Genomic DNA, 15,789 nt, shown 5'->3' with positions numbered 1-15,789 from the left:
AAAAAAGAAAGAAAGAAAGAAAGAAAAATCCATCTTCTTTTCAACCTCAAAATTCTACTTTATTCTCTGCATTCCATCAAATCTTCTCAGATTAGTACTCTACATTTGAAGTCTAGACAATACCAGCCACCATTTCCAGCCTTTGTTCTCTCCAAATATTTTGTGCTTCAGTACAAACAGCTAGTGTTGGTTATATTTTGTCACTCGACACTAGCGGAGTCCAATTTGATCTTATGAAGAACAAAGAACATCAAATTACAACACTAGCAAAAACAGACTTAACTATATTTATGTAGATAACCTGGTTATATACTAAGTGTGATTTGATAGGAGACTTTTCATATTCTTACAATGCATATCTTCTTATCATTTCCCATTTATAGCCCAAATCTTCTTGTCTACCAAAATGTGTCTGGAGTTTCTGATGATACTAAGGAGCTACAAGCTGAGCACTACAAATTTGGAGACAGTTTGTAGCTTAGTGCAGCAAATGCTCATATGGACTGCAAAATTTCTTTAAATTGTGAGTACAAGAACCTATTGTCCAAAGTGTTCTTAGAAAATAAAAGGAAGAGAAAAGAAGAAAGAAAGGATGGGAAGTCTGTTTTTCCTGAGAGTGCCACATACACAGCATTGGCTCTGCTATTAGAATGTTTCCATCTACCACTTCAATAAGGCAAGGCCAACCAAGGATTCATCCTCTTTGCTTACCTTTTGGAAAATCTTAAAAAATAAACACTACTAATGTTCTTGAGACCTCCACTATTCAGAAAAATAAACTGTTAAACAGATCAAAATGACTACTAACCTTAATTATACCATCTAGATTCCTTTTAAAGCATATTTTCTATTTAGCATTTTTAATATAAGGTCATATTCAAAATGTGAAAAGTAAAACATTATTAAGTCATTTTTCTGTTCCTGAATGCAAACCCCTGTTCTCCTCCAGAAGCAAATAATATTACATGTTTCTTATATATGTCTGGAGATAGATAAATAGGTACACATGCACACACATACAAATACATACATACATACATACACACGCACACAAAATAAGTTTTTTCTTTATTAGACATAGATGTATTTAATACATATACACACTGCTCTGTACCTTAATTTTTTTAAATTTAATATATACTGGAAACTGGTCTGTATTAGTGCATAACAAGTACATAAAGAACTTAATCATTCTATTTTATGGGTTACAGTATTACAATGAATGGGAGTAACATAATTTATTCAACTAGTCCCCTAACTAATGAACATTTAAATTATTTCCAAGCTTGTACTCTTTCAACGAGTGCTACAATTATCTTTCAAATACATGTAAGATTTCCTACATACAAATATATGAAGGCTAAATTCCACGAATCACAATTGCTGGGTCAATGGATTATGTACTCTTTAAAATTCTGATAGATACTGCCAAAATGCCCTCCAAAGAAGATTACACCAATTTACGTTCCCACCAGCAATTTTAAAGACTTTACTCATTTAGAGAGGTGGGGGAAGAGAGAGCATTGAGTGGGGGAAGGGGGAGAGTGAGAGAGAATCTCAAGCAGACTCCTTGCTAAGCACCAAGCCCTGCAGGCTCTCACAACTCTGGGATCATGACCTGAGCTGAATTTAAAAGTCGAAGGCTTAACCCACTGGGCCACCCAGGTGCCCCTCCCATCAGCAATTTTAAAAGTGACTGTCTTGACACCCATCTCCATCACACTGTTAACATACTTTTGATCTCTGCCAATCAGATAAATGAAAAATGGTAGCTCAGCACAGTTTTACTTTGTTTTGACTCTTGAAAGTCAGTAGAACGTAGTGATTAACAGTATGGATTCTGGGGTTCTGCCATTCAGTTGGTTCTGCAGTCACTGTGCAATCATAGGCAGCTAACTTAACCTCTGTGCTGCCACTTCCTCATCAGTCAAATAGGGGTTATAATATGCCAATTTCAAATGTTCTTGTGAAAATTAGATGGGTTAATATGTACAAGGTGCTTAGAATTGTGTTTGGCACATAATAAACACTCGATACGTGGGTTTTTTTTTTTTTATTTTGAATGAGGTTGGCCAATTTTTTTGCATGTTTAAAAAGTTATTTGTATTGGGGTGCCTATCTGGCTCAGTTGGTAGAGCATGTGACTCTTGATCTCAGGGTTGTGAGTTCAAGTCCCATGTTGGGCATGGATATTACTGAGGGGAAAAAAAAAGGTATTAGTGTTTTCTTTTTTTACAATTGTCTCTCCATATCTTTTATCTATGTTTTATTGAATTAGAATCCAAAATATACAAAACTGTCATCAATCAGTAAGAAAAGCCAACCTAAGAAAAAAGCAGGCAAGGGATATAAATAGATCACAGAAAGGTAAAACCAAGTGGTCCATTATAAGTTTTAGCCACTACGACATCAAGATTATCACTTTAAAAACTTGTGAAAAGGTGACACTTACTGGAATTTTTGCTTCCCTTGGTCCCTCTCCAGTTACATTTCTGAGTCTTGACTCACAAATTTTCTTCTCTCAAAGAAACTTTCCCAAAGGGGCACCTGGGTGGCTCAGTGGGTTAAAGCCTCTTCCTTCAGCTCAGGTCATGATCCCAGGGTCCACATCGCATCAGGCTCTCTGCTCAGCAGGGAGCCTGCTTCCCTTCCTCTCTCTCTGCCTGCCTCTCTGCCTACTTGTGATCTCTGTCTCTCAAATAAATAAATAAAATCCTCAAAAAAAAAAAGAAAAGAAACTTTCTCAGACTACTCTTTTTGAACTCTCCTCCTACAATGCTTCATAACATTTATCATGCTCTGAAATTATTCTATTTATTGGCTTATTTATTGGCTGTCTTTCTGCATTTAACTGTACAGTGTTGGAAGGCTGCATACTTGTCAGCCATGTTCACTGCTGTATTCCTAGCACCCAGAAGAATCTCTGGCTCAGAGGAAGCAAGCAGTATTGTCTGACAGATAATGCTATTAGAACTTAAACTAAGGGGCTGCCTGGGTGGCTCAGTTGTTAAGGGTCTGCTTCAGCTCAGGTCATGATGTCAGGGTCCTGGGATTGAGCCCCACATCAGGCTCCCTGCTCAGTGGGAAGCCTGTTTCTCCCACTGCCAGTCCCCCTGCTTGTGTTCCCTCTCTCGCTGTGTCTCTCTCTGTCAAATAAATAAATAAAATCTAAAAATAAAAAAAAAAAGAAGAAGTTAAACTAAAATTGGAACACTCATACAGTGCATATGGGAATACAAAATGGTGCAGCCACTTTGGACAACAAAGTGTCTGGCAGTTCCTCAAAGGTTAAACACAGAGTCACCACGTGATACAACAATTCCACTCCAGGGTGCATTCCCAAGAATAATGAAAATATATGTCCATACAAAACCTTGTACACAGTGTTCACAGCAGCATTATTTATAATAGCCAAAAAACTAAAACAACCCAAATATCCATCAACTGACAAATGGATAAATAAAATATCCACTCAATAAAAAATTATCCTGTAATAAAAAGACATGGAATGTTGATACATGCTGCATCATGGAAGAACCGTGAAAACACAATGCTAAGCCAATCATGAAAGACCATATATTATATGATTCCAATGATGTAAAATGTTAAGAATAGGTAAAACTACAGAACACAGAAAGTAGCCTAGTAGCTGCCTAGGGCTTGGGGAAGGGGGCAATTACAAAGAAATGAGTATGGGGCTTCTTCATCTAGTAGGTGATGAAAATATTCTAAAATTGATTGTTATGGTGTTTGCATAATTCAGTAAATATGTTAAAAAATGAACTGTCGGGGGCGCCTGGGTGGCTCAGTGGGTTAAGCCGCTGCTTTCGGCTCAGGTCATGATCTCAGGGTCCTGGGATCGAGTCCCGCATCGGGCTCTCTGCTCAGCAGGGAGCCTGCTTCCCTCTCTCTCTCTCTACCTGCCTCTCCATCTACTTGTGATCTCTCTCTGTCAAATAAATAAATAAAATCTTAAAAAAAAATAATGAACTGTCCACTTTAAGTGGGTACATTGTATGATATGTGAATTATATTTCAAAAGAGTTGTTATTTTTAAGACTTAAACTGAACAAAACTGAATTCTGATGCTTGACACCCAAGGAATGGAGACTTCATACTATTTTGCTGAAACTGATAGGCAGAAATGGGAGGGGAAAAATGAGGGGAGGAAAGGAAGGAAAAAAATTCTCTTTTTAAAGTGCTAAACCATTCTATTGCCTAAAAAGATTATCTCTTCATAGATAACCCAATTTTATTTTTCTTATCTTCTCCAAAAATAGAGTCTAATCTAGAACTGGAAAACATTTGCCTTCTTTTCGTTCGCCCAAAGCTTTCTTCATGAACCTCCTCCATGGCAAATGTGAAACCAGTTCTCTACACACCACCACTCTTTAGGCCTAACGCTACTTCTTGGCATAATGCTGAGATAGGGGAGGACATCAGGAAAAGTGAGTTTCCACTTGTGAGTTGTAATACTGATAAGGAATTCAGGCAGTGGGCAGGACAACATTCTATTATGCAATACCATTCTGGCACTTTCCTAAGAATTTGGAAGAAACATATATCTTATGATAGCACATGCTCTAATTTCTTCATCTTTGATAAAGAACCAAATATGAAACACCATTTAAATATCTTGCTCAACCTTTTAAGCTAGTGTTTTGCAAAATAATTTAAGACTCTCTACAGAGAGCCTATAATTAGTGCAAATGTTTTAAGAGAATTAACCTGAATGTAGACAAGGTTGATTTGTGTCTTGTGCCCCAACCTAAAACTCTCTGGCTAAAAGTACTTTGCAAGCTGCCTTGGAAGGCCATGGTACAAAAAGTTTCTAGAAGGTAAGTACAGTATAAACAGGAAAGGTGTAGGCTTTAGAGCCAGGTACAGAATAGTCTGAATATGGCACCGTCATTTATTAGCCATGCTATCTTACCTACCAAGTTACTTAACTTTGCTATTCCTCAGTTTTCTAACCTATAAAGTTAGGATAATACAAATTTATAGTAGTGGTATCGTGAAGATTCAGCAACAAAATATAGTATTTTTTTTTCATTCCCAGCACATTCTTGGCATTTTGCAGGAACTTGAGACACTTAAATTCTAATTTCTTCTCCCTACTTGCTCATTTTCCTAATCATACCTCAATAATTAGTACCCAAGGATAAAGCTCAAAAGAAATCATTCTTAAACCAGGTTGCATGCAAAAGCAGCACAGAGCAGTATCCTACAGTGGTTAATATTACACAGAGCCTGAAATTTCCAGAAATGAGACAACAGCAGTATAGATATTTTTTAAAATTCCACCAAATTTCACCAACAGAACCAGGGAGAGCAACCAGGAAAAAGAATAAACCCACCCTGACATCTACAAAAGTAGGTTTCAAAGAATCCTGCTAAATCCTAGAATACAGATAGGCTAAAACACATCCAATAGCAGCAAGTGGTGATAGCGACAAGAAGTATACAAGGTGTAGCTTCTGAATCCAGAACGCATCAACAAAAGTCATCCCAAAAGAGAAAAGGACCAGTGTTATACGGGATCCCACACAAATGAAGCTGAGACCAACTACTAAGACTGGAAGGGGTCCATACAGGTTCCAACTCAGGAGAGGGAACCATCTTAAAAACTGAAGACTAGGGGCGCCTGGGTGACTCAGTGGGTTAAAGCCTCTGCCTTCCGCTCAAGTCATGATCCCAGGGTCCACATTGCATCAGGCTCTCTGCTCAGCAGGGAGCCTGCTTCCCTTCCTCTCTCTCTGCCTGCCTCTCTGCCTACTTGTGATCTCTGTCTGTCAAATAAATAAGATCTTAAAAAAAAAAAAACTGAAGACTAATTAAATGATATAATAGTCTATCAGTCTGCCCTCAGAACACAGTAGGGGACACCTGGCTGGCTCAGTCGGTTGAGATGTGACTCTTGATCTCAGGGTTGTGAGTTCAAGCCCCATGTTGGGTGTAGAAATTACTTTAAAAGATATAATCTTAAAACACACACACACACACACACACACACACAGTGGTCTGTTTGTGAATCCTTAAGGAGATATAATGAAAGGAACTTCCCCCAAAAACTGCAAGAAGAATTTAACTTGATTCAATAAGTCTATTATTATTTTGAAGCAATTACAGATATAATATACAATAGAGAAAATAAGTAATTATTTTACTTTTGCTATAAACCCAATTTTTAGCATAAGGAGATACAAGATCGAAGAAGTTAAGTAAAACCCCTATAATCATACATCCGAATTATAATTATAAATGTGAACATCCTCCCCTCCCTTCCCCTAAAAGCAAACAACTCAGTAGCAGTAAGCACCCATATTGTGGAATTTATCTATTATTCCTCAATAAAAAGAACCACGACTCTTTGGAGAAATGATAGATTCTAGGTCTAATGCAAGGAATATATAAGATGAGCTGGGCATATTTTGTTGTGCCAGAAAGTAGAAAGCTATAAAAGCTAATAACAAAGTCTTGTGAAAAAGACACAGGAGCCATTTAGAAAGGGCTCCCACTGGATAAATGTGGGACAATTTCAGCATCAAAACGTATAATGCCCATGGCAGATAAAATTGTGTTGAGCATAGCAAATGGATAAACTTTGTTGAATCACTATATTGCACACCTGAAACTAATGTAACATTGCATCAACACCTCAATTCAAAAAAGTACAGTGCCAGCAACTGATTAAAACACAGTGAAATAGTGAAAGCCAAGACTTCATAATAACCACTAAAAAATAAAAGGAAAGAAGGAAGGAAGGAAGGAGGGAGGGAAGAGGTGAGGCGAGGCCACTGGAAGATACTAAGGCACTATCTTATAACTCTAGACACTGATGATTAAAGGGAAAGAATTAAGCATTTTATACTGCCTTTCCAGTATGAAATACATTTCAGTATAACCAACAAGCCTTAGCAGAGCAAATAAAGCTCTTCTAAAGAATTCTGGCGAATACAAAGAATAAAATAATTGGAAATTACCATTCTCAAGCCCTAAGAAATTCAGTAATTCAAGCACTAATCATCCATGGATGGTAAAACCATTAGGAGAAAAAAAAATGATGAATGAGGAACTTTACAGTGAAAGGATCAGGCCTGCACTACTGGAATCCACTGAACAATCTTAGCATTACAAAAAGTAAGACAAACTTTATGACCGTTACGATACAATAAAAATCTAACCAAACTTTAGATCTAACTTCCAATCTAGAAGAAATGTGGAGAACAAAGGCATAAATTAAATAATGCCACAGGAAGTAATCAGCAAAATCTAGAATGTGAGGCATTCTACAGGATAACCATTCTGACAACAAGTTAGTGGTACTGGAAAAGTGCGGTGGTGCTGGGAGGCGGGGGGGACTGTCCAGTGTTTATCTGTTCTTATTTATTTATTTACTTATTTATAAGTTTTGGGGTTTTTTTGTTTTTGTTTGTTTGTTTGTTTGACAGACAGAGATCACAAGTAGGCAGAGAGGCAGGCAGAGAAAGAGAGAGAGAGAAGGAGGAAGCAGGCTCCCTGCTGAGCAGAGAGCCCGATGCTGGGCTCAATGCAGGGCTCGCAGGGCTCGATCCCAGGACCCTGGGATCATGACCTGAGCTGAAGGCAGAGGCTTTAACCCACTGAGCCACCCAGGCTCCCCTATCTGTTCTTTTAAAAGATAGTTAAAGGGCGCCTGGGTGGCTCAGTCAGTTAATCATCTGCCTTTGGCTCAGGTCATGATCCCAGGGTCCTGGGATCGAGCCCCACATCGGGCTCCCTGCTCAGCAGGGAGCCTGCTTCTCCCTCTCCCCTTCCCCTGCTCTCTCTCTTCCTCTCTCTCAAAAAACAAAACAAAACAAGATAGTTAAAAGTCATTAACAATCAGGGGTGCATGGCTGGCTCAGTGTGTAGAGCTTGCGACTCTTAATCTTTTTTTTTTTTTTTTTTTTTTTTTTAAAGACCTCATTTATTTATCAGAGAGAGAGAGGGGGAGAGAGCAAGCACAGGCAGACAGAATGGTAGGCAGAGGCAGAGGGAGAAGCAGGCTCCCTGCTGAGCAAGGAGCCTGATGTGGGACTCGATCCCAGGACACTGGGATCATGACCTGAGCCGAAGGCAGCTGCTTAACCAACTGAGCCACCCAGGCGTCCCGCGACTCTTAATCTTGTTGTGAATTGATCTTGGGTTGTTTCAAGTTCTATGTTGGGTATAGAGATTACTTTTTTAAATATATGTTTATAAAAAATAAAAAATTAAAAAAAAAAATGAAACAAAACATTTTTTTAAAAAGAGTCATGACACTCAAATACAGTATATGGAGAATTTTGGATGCTTATCCAAACAACCCAACTGTAAAAAGACATATTTTAGACAATCAGGAAATCTCAATAGATACTAGATGATATTAAGAAAGTCCTGTTAATTGAAGACCTTCTCGTTAATTTTGTGAGGTGTGTTAGTGGCACTGTGGTTTACACAAGGAAGAAAAAATCTTCTTTAAAAGCAAACTGAAATATTTAGGGATGAAATAAGTTTGCTTTAATATATTCTAGCAGGAAAATAAGTTGTAGGAGAAGATATGAAAGAAGTATAAATATTGATGGCAATTAAGTCTGGTTGATGGTTACATAAGGGTTCACTATACTCTGCTTTCTTATATAATTGGAAATTTTTATAATAAAAAGTAAAACAAAGAACAAAAAAGTAAAACATACAAAACAATGAATAAAAAAACAATACAACAACAAAAGAACAAGTATGAGCTCTAGAATCAGACTGTTAGGGGACTGAATCCTAGCTCTATCATTCATTAATTGTATGAATTTGGGTGAATCATTTAACTGCTTTAAATGTGGTTCCCTTCAATCGAATGAGGGAAACAGTACCCTATTTATTAAGTTTGAATAGGACAATTTATATAACATAGAATGTTTCTAGTACATGAACAAAAGTCCAGTAATTGTCAGCCATTGTTATCCTTATTATTATGTTATTGTAGAGGATATGATAGCAAAGTCTCCTGAATAGTTCTTTATGTAAAGGGCCAACGTTTATTTTTTTGTCAGAATTAATATTTCTTTTCCAAAAGCACAGATAAAGGATGGATTAAATAGGTAATGGTGATTAAGGAGTATACTTGTTGTGATGAGAATAGAGTTTTGTATGTAAGCACTGAATCATTAAGTTGTACCCCTGAAATGAATTGTACACTGTATGTTAACTAACTGGAATTTTAATAAAAACTAAAAAAAAAAAAAAAAAACAGTAATACAAAAGCATAGATAAATATGCAATACCAAACATCTATAAATAACTATTTTACTTTTCTATTATTCAGGTTTTTGAAAATTAATAAATACAAACATTATTATCACCAATATAATAGCAAAGATCTATTGTTTCCAATTTTATACCATTCTTCAGTTAAATTTAAGTGACAGTATTATTAATATTTTATTTAAATTCATGGTTCTACTTTTTAAATTTAAGTTTTCTCTAAAATGATATATAGTAGAAAATGTTTAGCTAATAGCAAGTCTAAGAAACATGCAAAGCAACCTTTTTCAACTAATCGACTAAAAAATTGAAGTATTTTCCTTGCTTCTGAAAAATTAAATCACTTTGGTGCTTATAATACATATGCTTTCCATAATATAAAAAAAATCCCCTTTGTAAATAAAAAATTATACTGAAGTCTACAGAGCTGAGGCAACTGATAAATTTTTCCTTTCACTTTTAATCAGGCTTCCTGTTGTAAGAGCTCAGCAGACAGTGACGCGAGACACTGCCTCCCAACTTCGGTTCACCTTTGCAGTTCCACAAGGGACACCATGTCAAGATTGTTCAGCTTTTTTGATGAGTGCTGCGTGGGTAACTAATGTGTAAATGCAGATACGTATAGAAAGCAGTTTTGACAGTGATGTATTGCAACTGGTTCCAGATGTCGGTAAGGGATGCTTGGCCAGGCGTTTGGGGCTCCACTGCCACAGAGCAATGTCGGGACCAAGCCAATCTTCAAAAGACCATGGCACTTTAATTCTCCAATTAGAGTCTTCTTAAAACAATTACTTTGCTTTTGTTCTTTCAGGAAAACACTGAAATATTTGTACTTTGTCGCTTGTTTTTAAATTTAAGGAAATGGAGATCAAAATACTGAGCATCCTAACAGTTTGGCTGAAAAGAAAACTTCAAAGCAAACTGCTAAGATACTCAAAACTAAAGCACATATTCCTGTCATATAATGAGAATATAAACTAAATTGCACCAAAACTTGAATACGTACAGAAACTGACTGATTAGCAAAGTAAACATTGAGATTATCCATCTAATGATATTAGAATTCCTCAAAGATTATCAATATTAATATGGTACATGTATCACAATAATTGGAAATCATATCAAGTTTATTCCTCTCTTTTTGCTGTCTATAAACCTGACAAGTGTATTAGCTAAGGAAAATGACCTGCAGTTGCCTGACTTTAAGAACCAAATGATAAATTTTCTAATAATGCATGTCTAGAACAAAATCCTAGAAAAGAAGGACTGACAAGCAGCACATGAATAAATGAAATTTCTGGTCCACTGGTTAATGAAGTGCAATGGATGCATACAAAAATTCCAAAACAGAAACACATTATTACAATCATGCAATGAATAGCCTTTAACCTTTAAAATTGATAAAGTTGCACTTTCTTCATGAAAAAATACTGTAACACGGCTCCCAAGTAAGCATTTGGTCTAATGGGAATTTTTTCAAACAACCTGTCTGTCTCCCTCTTCTTTCAATACCAACTCCCAGCTCCAATCAAAAACACTCTCAGGGGATCACCTACAGCTACATTCTCTCTATGTGGTTTTGCTATAAGGCATTTTCTCATTGATCAAGGGAACTGCAGAAAGCATGCATTCTGTTTATCCTAGAACAAAGAAGGTGACCTACGTATACTGATTTTCAGTATCAAATTAAAGGTTTTGAAATACTTTTTAATAGAAATAAGGGCAAACAAATCTGTCAGAATGATGTTTAGAACTCTACGTTCCTTTTGATTTCCTAATAAATTGAATAAATTGGATATTCTAAATACATTATGAAACTTTTAATATGTGAAAGAACCTTGTGGTCAATAACTTCTGTTATAAATAAATTGTTTAACTATAGCCCAAAGCCCCTATGTTTGGTCTGATATAACTTCATATGCTAATTGAAAGGTCAAGAGTAGTTTTAAAAACTGACCAATCTTATTTTTCCAGATGGATCATCAAATTTATTTCTAACCTTGCATTTAAATGATCAACCAGTAAAATTTTATTACAGGCTTAGAATACATTAAAAAATGGTGCAAACAGAAGAAGAGCTGTAAAGTATTTATTTCCATCTCCCCTTTTATAGGGTTCTATTACAACAAATCTTTATTGTGACATGCATATCAACATGCCACAACTTAAAACAACCTAAATTCTGGTCCCATCCTAAATATGTTGGTTTTGATTCCTAATAAATTATGTTCAACAAGTAAAAATATCATTGGAGTACTTCTCCATAAACCATTAATTACTCTCAGGGGCGCCTGGGTGGCTCAGTGTGTTAAGCCTCTGCCTTCGGATCAGGTCATGGTCTCAGGGACCTGCGAACAGGCCCTGCATCAGGCACTCTGCTCAGCAGGGAGCCTGCTTCCCCCTCTCGCTCTGCCTGCCTCTCTGCCTACTTGTTATCTCTCTCTCTCTCTCTCTCTCTCTCCCCATCTGTCAAATAAATAAATAAATAAATCTTTAAAAAAAAAAAAAGAAAGAAAGAAACCAAATACAGAATATAAAATTTTTTTTAAAGTTAATTACTCTGAAATATGGAAAATTTGTCTAGGCAGTACAATTATATATATATCAGATCTGGCAGGTCAAAAACAAAATTATTGCCTAGTAAAAATATGGATGCAAGTATATTTAACTAAATGACTTTTGTGTTTATATTTAATAACTCAAAATAAATCCTTTGGACAACAAATCAGAGCTTCTGAAAACGCAAAATACCAGTTACTATATCCATCAAAAGTCCAAACTTCAAAGCTACTGATATCTATACCCAACACATAAAGATACAGATGACTGAAGTCCTAAATGAATTTAGTCTCTGATTCTGAAAAATAACTGCATAATTCTAGAACAAAGGTATGTATCAAATAGTTTTACTGCTGGTGGCAATATAAACTGGTATAACCACTTTGGAAAGCAATTTAGCAACAGCAAATAAAATTATTACTTTATAACCCAACATTTTTTTTAAAGATTTTATTTATTTGACAGAGAGAGATCACAAATAGGCAGAGAGGCAGGCAGAGAGAAAGAGGGGGAAGCAGGCTCCCCACTGAGCAGAGAGCCTGATGTGGGGCTTGATCTCAGGACCCCAAGATCATGACCTGAGCTGAAGGCAGAGGCTTTAACACCCACTGAGCCACCCAGGCACCCCATATAACCCAACATTTTTATTTACAGGTGTACACCTCAAAGAAGTTCTTGCACGGGGACAAGAATAAATGTGTAAGCATATTTATAATAACAAAACTTTGGAAACAATTTAAGTGTCCACCAACAACGAAATGTATATGAAGTTTATGTGCACAATGGAATACTATAAAAGCAGTTAAAATGAATGAAATCGATCCACAGGTATCAAATTGCATACACTCAGAAAACAATGGTGAGGGAAAAGAACAAGATATAAAACAATATATACATTATATATATCCAATATACATTATATTATATACACACATATAATTTATATATACAATATGCACTGTATATTATTTATATCAATGCTAAAAATACTATGTATTATTTATTAACACATAGATAAGGTTTTTTTAAATGCAAATGAGAAGCATATGCACTAGCTGTAAGATAAACACTGCTTTTGTGTAGGTAGGAAAGTTAGTGTGGGCTGAAGGTATGGGAAATCTTCAACCATACGTAACTGGGTTTATTTCTTATTAAATATCTGAAGCAGATATGCCAAAATGCTAACACTTATTAAATTTAGCAGAAGAGACTATGGATGGTCTGTGCTTGAAATATTTCATAATTAAAAATTAAAATATAGGGGCGCCTGGGTGGCTCAGTGGGTTAAAGCCTCTGCTTTCGGCTCAGGTCATGATCCCAGGGTCCTGGGATCGAGCCCCGCATCGGGCTCTCTGCTCAGCAGGGAGCCTGCTTCCTCCTCTCTCTGCCTGCCTCTCTGCCTACTTGTAATCTCTGTCTGTCAAATAAATAAATAAAATCTTTTAAAAAAAAAAAAAAAAATTAAAATATAAAAATTACATATACCCTACATGACCATTTACTTCAGAATTTCTACCAATACCTCATTCAAATGCATTCATTTATACACTGCATAATTTTGTTAGGTTAAAATTATGCCCATAATTGAAGGACAGAGCAATCTATTCTTCCCAATAAGGTCTTCACACAATAAGTTCAACTGTCTAAATACTTAGCACTGATATTACCATTATGATGTTTTTGTAGCATTTATAATCATAGATATTTTTTCAAAGGAAAGATTCCCCTAATCACCAATGACCCTACATTAATCGGTGAATACTCTACACAAGCTAAAGTCACCAAGCACTTATGATATCTGACTTTCAATCCTGTCTCAAATCTCACATAAAAACATTTTGAGGAAAGAGGAAGGTTTCCTATTATTCAGGACAAATAATTAAGATATGAGAACAGCAACTAAATAATTTGGACTTCAAATAAGAAAGCTTTTTTCTTTCTCTCTTTCTTTCTTTCTTTCAAATAAAGAATCCTACACATGAAGGATTTGAGCCAGGAAATTGTCAATTAGGTAAAAAATCATTCCTGAAATTTCTAAGATTGTGATGAATAAAGGAATTTATGAGGCTAGAATCTCGGCCCTATAGTCAACTTGAGCAGTTTTTTCCCCAGAATTAAATGCTCTAACTTTTGGAACTAGTTAAATATTAATGTCAATGCCCTTCTCATTCAAAGATACTATGCTAGAACTGAACTAGTTGAAACTGCCAGCCACAATTAACGTTTAGAAAGTTTGTCTCCCAATGCAATATTAAACAGAGTTACAGGATATTCTAGCAAAATAAGGTAAACTACTAGATTAAACTTGGCAATATCACAATCATGGATTGATCCTCTGAAAAACAGACCAAATAAGACAGAAAAAATGGGTATCTGCTGCAGTACAGCACACCAGAAGTAAACAGTTATATTTACTTGTAAAACGAGAATACTTACTAAATCAGAGGTTTTCAAAGTGTGGCCCAGGGACCCTGGGGCCCCTAAGGCACCCTCAGAGATCGGGCAAGGTCAAAACTATTTTCACAATATTACTAAGATGTTGTCTCCCTTTACATTCTTACTTGCCCATGAGTATACAATGAAGTTTACAAGGGGCTTCATGAAGTGTAGATCACAACAGACTGAATGCAGAGTAAATATAAGACTACTGAAGCCAGACATTGAGAGATCTGCAAAAATCACAAGACAACAGCACTCATCTAACAAAATTGTTTTCTTTTGGAAACTACAAATTGTGTTTACTTTTAAAATGTTATTTATGTCAAAACACAATCAGTTTATTATTGCTACTCTACAGTAAACTAATAAAATTTTAGAACTTTCTAATGTAGTAAATATTGAGATAAATTAACCCACAAAAGCAAAAGAACTCTATGGTTCTCAATAATTCTGTGTAGCATGGAAAGTGGTCCTGAAATCATAATGTTTGGGAACCAATGACCTACATCAGAGTTGATATGAAGATTAAAGGAATACATGTAAGGCACTTTTCACAAGGCCTGGCAAATAGCAAGTTCTTAATAAATGGTACTGAGTGCGGTTACATTACACCAGCTGGAGGTACAGAAAGCAAAGTTGAGACCAGGGATTCTTGGAAATTTACTTTTCTCCCTTTCTCTACAAAATAATGATGATTAAAAAGTAAAAGTAAAAATCTTTAGACAAATTTAAATCATCATAGAGATTCTAATTTAAATTCGGTCACAATAGGTCTATATATTATCTTTTGAGACCTTGTAAATACCCTTATAAATGAGGAAGGCCTGATTCACTAGACCTAAAATATACCTTTGAGATTACCACTAGGAAAACAACAACAAGAAGCCTTTGTGTCCTGTGCCAAGCACAAATTAATTAGGATATTTCATTCTCATGAAATTAAAGGCATACCTTCCTTGCAAATACGGGATCAATATAGGAACACGGGATGACAGAAATGGAGGGCCCTAAAGGAAGCTTCAAGATCCTTGATTACAGGCATACCTAGCACATTTCCAAAAGAAACCAACAGATACAGTCTCACAAACTGAAGAAGTCTCTTTCACACTAATGGTCAAGCAGCTCTTCCACAAAGTCAACCAAAATCTGTACTGCGTTCATTTTAAGGTCACCTCCTTATGTTTCAACTTCTGTTATTAAAGATAGAATTAAGTATAAAGTACAAAGGAAAAGTAATAGTGGTAATAGTAAAATTATATTTTAATGAAAGAAAAAATAATATACAGAAACCAAGTACTTAGCATTGATCTTACAAAAATTCTTCAACCCTTTTTAATCTTCTTTTCTCTAATTATAATGCCTCCCAAATCTCTTAAGTTTCCCAATGGATCTATCATTCATTCTCTTACCATTCTTTTCTATTTCTAAACTCCAAAATAAAAATGTACTGGATCCTTTTGAATTTTTCTTAAAAAGCAAAATGATCCTAAGTAGCTACGACAGAAATTCTGAGGCACTGATAGACAATTGAGC

The 15,789-nt window shown here is 35.8% G+C and overlaps 1 protein-coding gene and 1 non-coding gene across 4 annotated transcripts in view; one reads left to right on the top strand and one right to left on the bottom strand.

The window, feature by feature from the left end:
• The window catches only part of PBX3 (PBX homeobox 3), a 213,709-nt gene that overhangs the window by 127,744 nt on the left and 70,176 nt on the right, over positions 1-15,789 (bottom strand). The window lies entirely within an intron of this gene.
• Positions 2,114-2,186, top strand: TRNAK-CUU. The gene has a single exon. It is a non-coding gene; the product is annotated as a tRNA-Lys (tRNA).

The sequence above is a fragment of the Mustela putorius genome, unplaced genomic scaffold (assembly GCF_011764305.1).
Source record: "Mustela putorius furo isolate JIRA1106 unplaced genomic scaffold, ASM1176430v1.1 tig00000596_pilon_pilon_pilon, whole genome shotgun sequence".
Lineage (NCBI taxonomy): Eukaryota > Metazoa > Chordata > Mammalia > Carnivora > Mustelidae > Mustela > Mustela putorius.
This window is presented reverse-complemented; position numbering and strand designations above follow the sequence as displayed.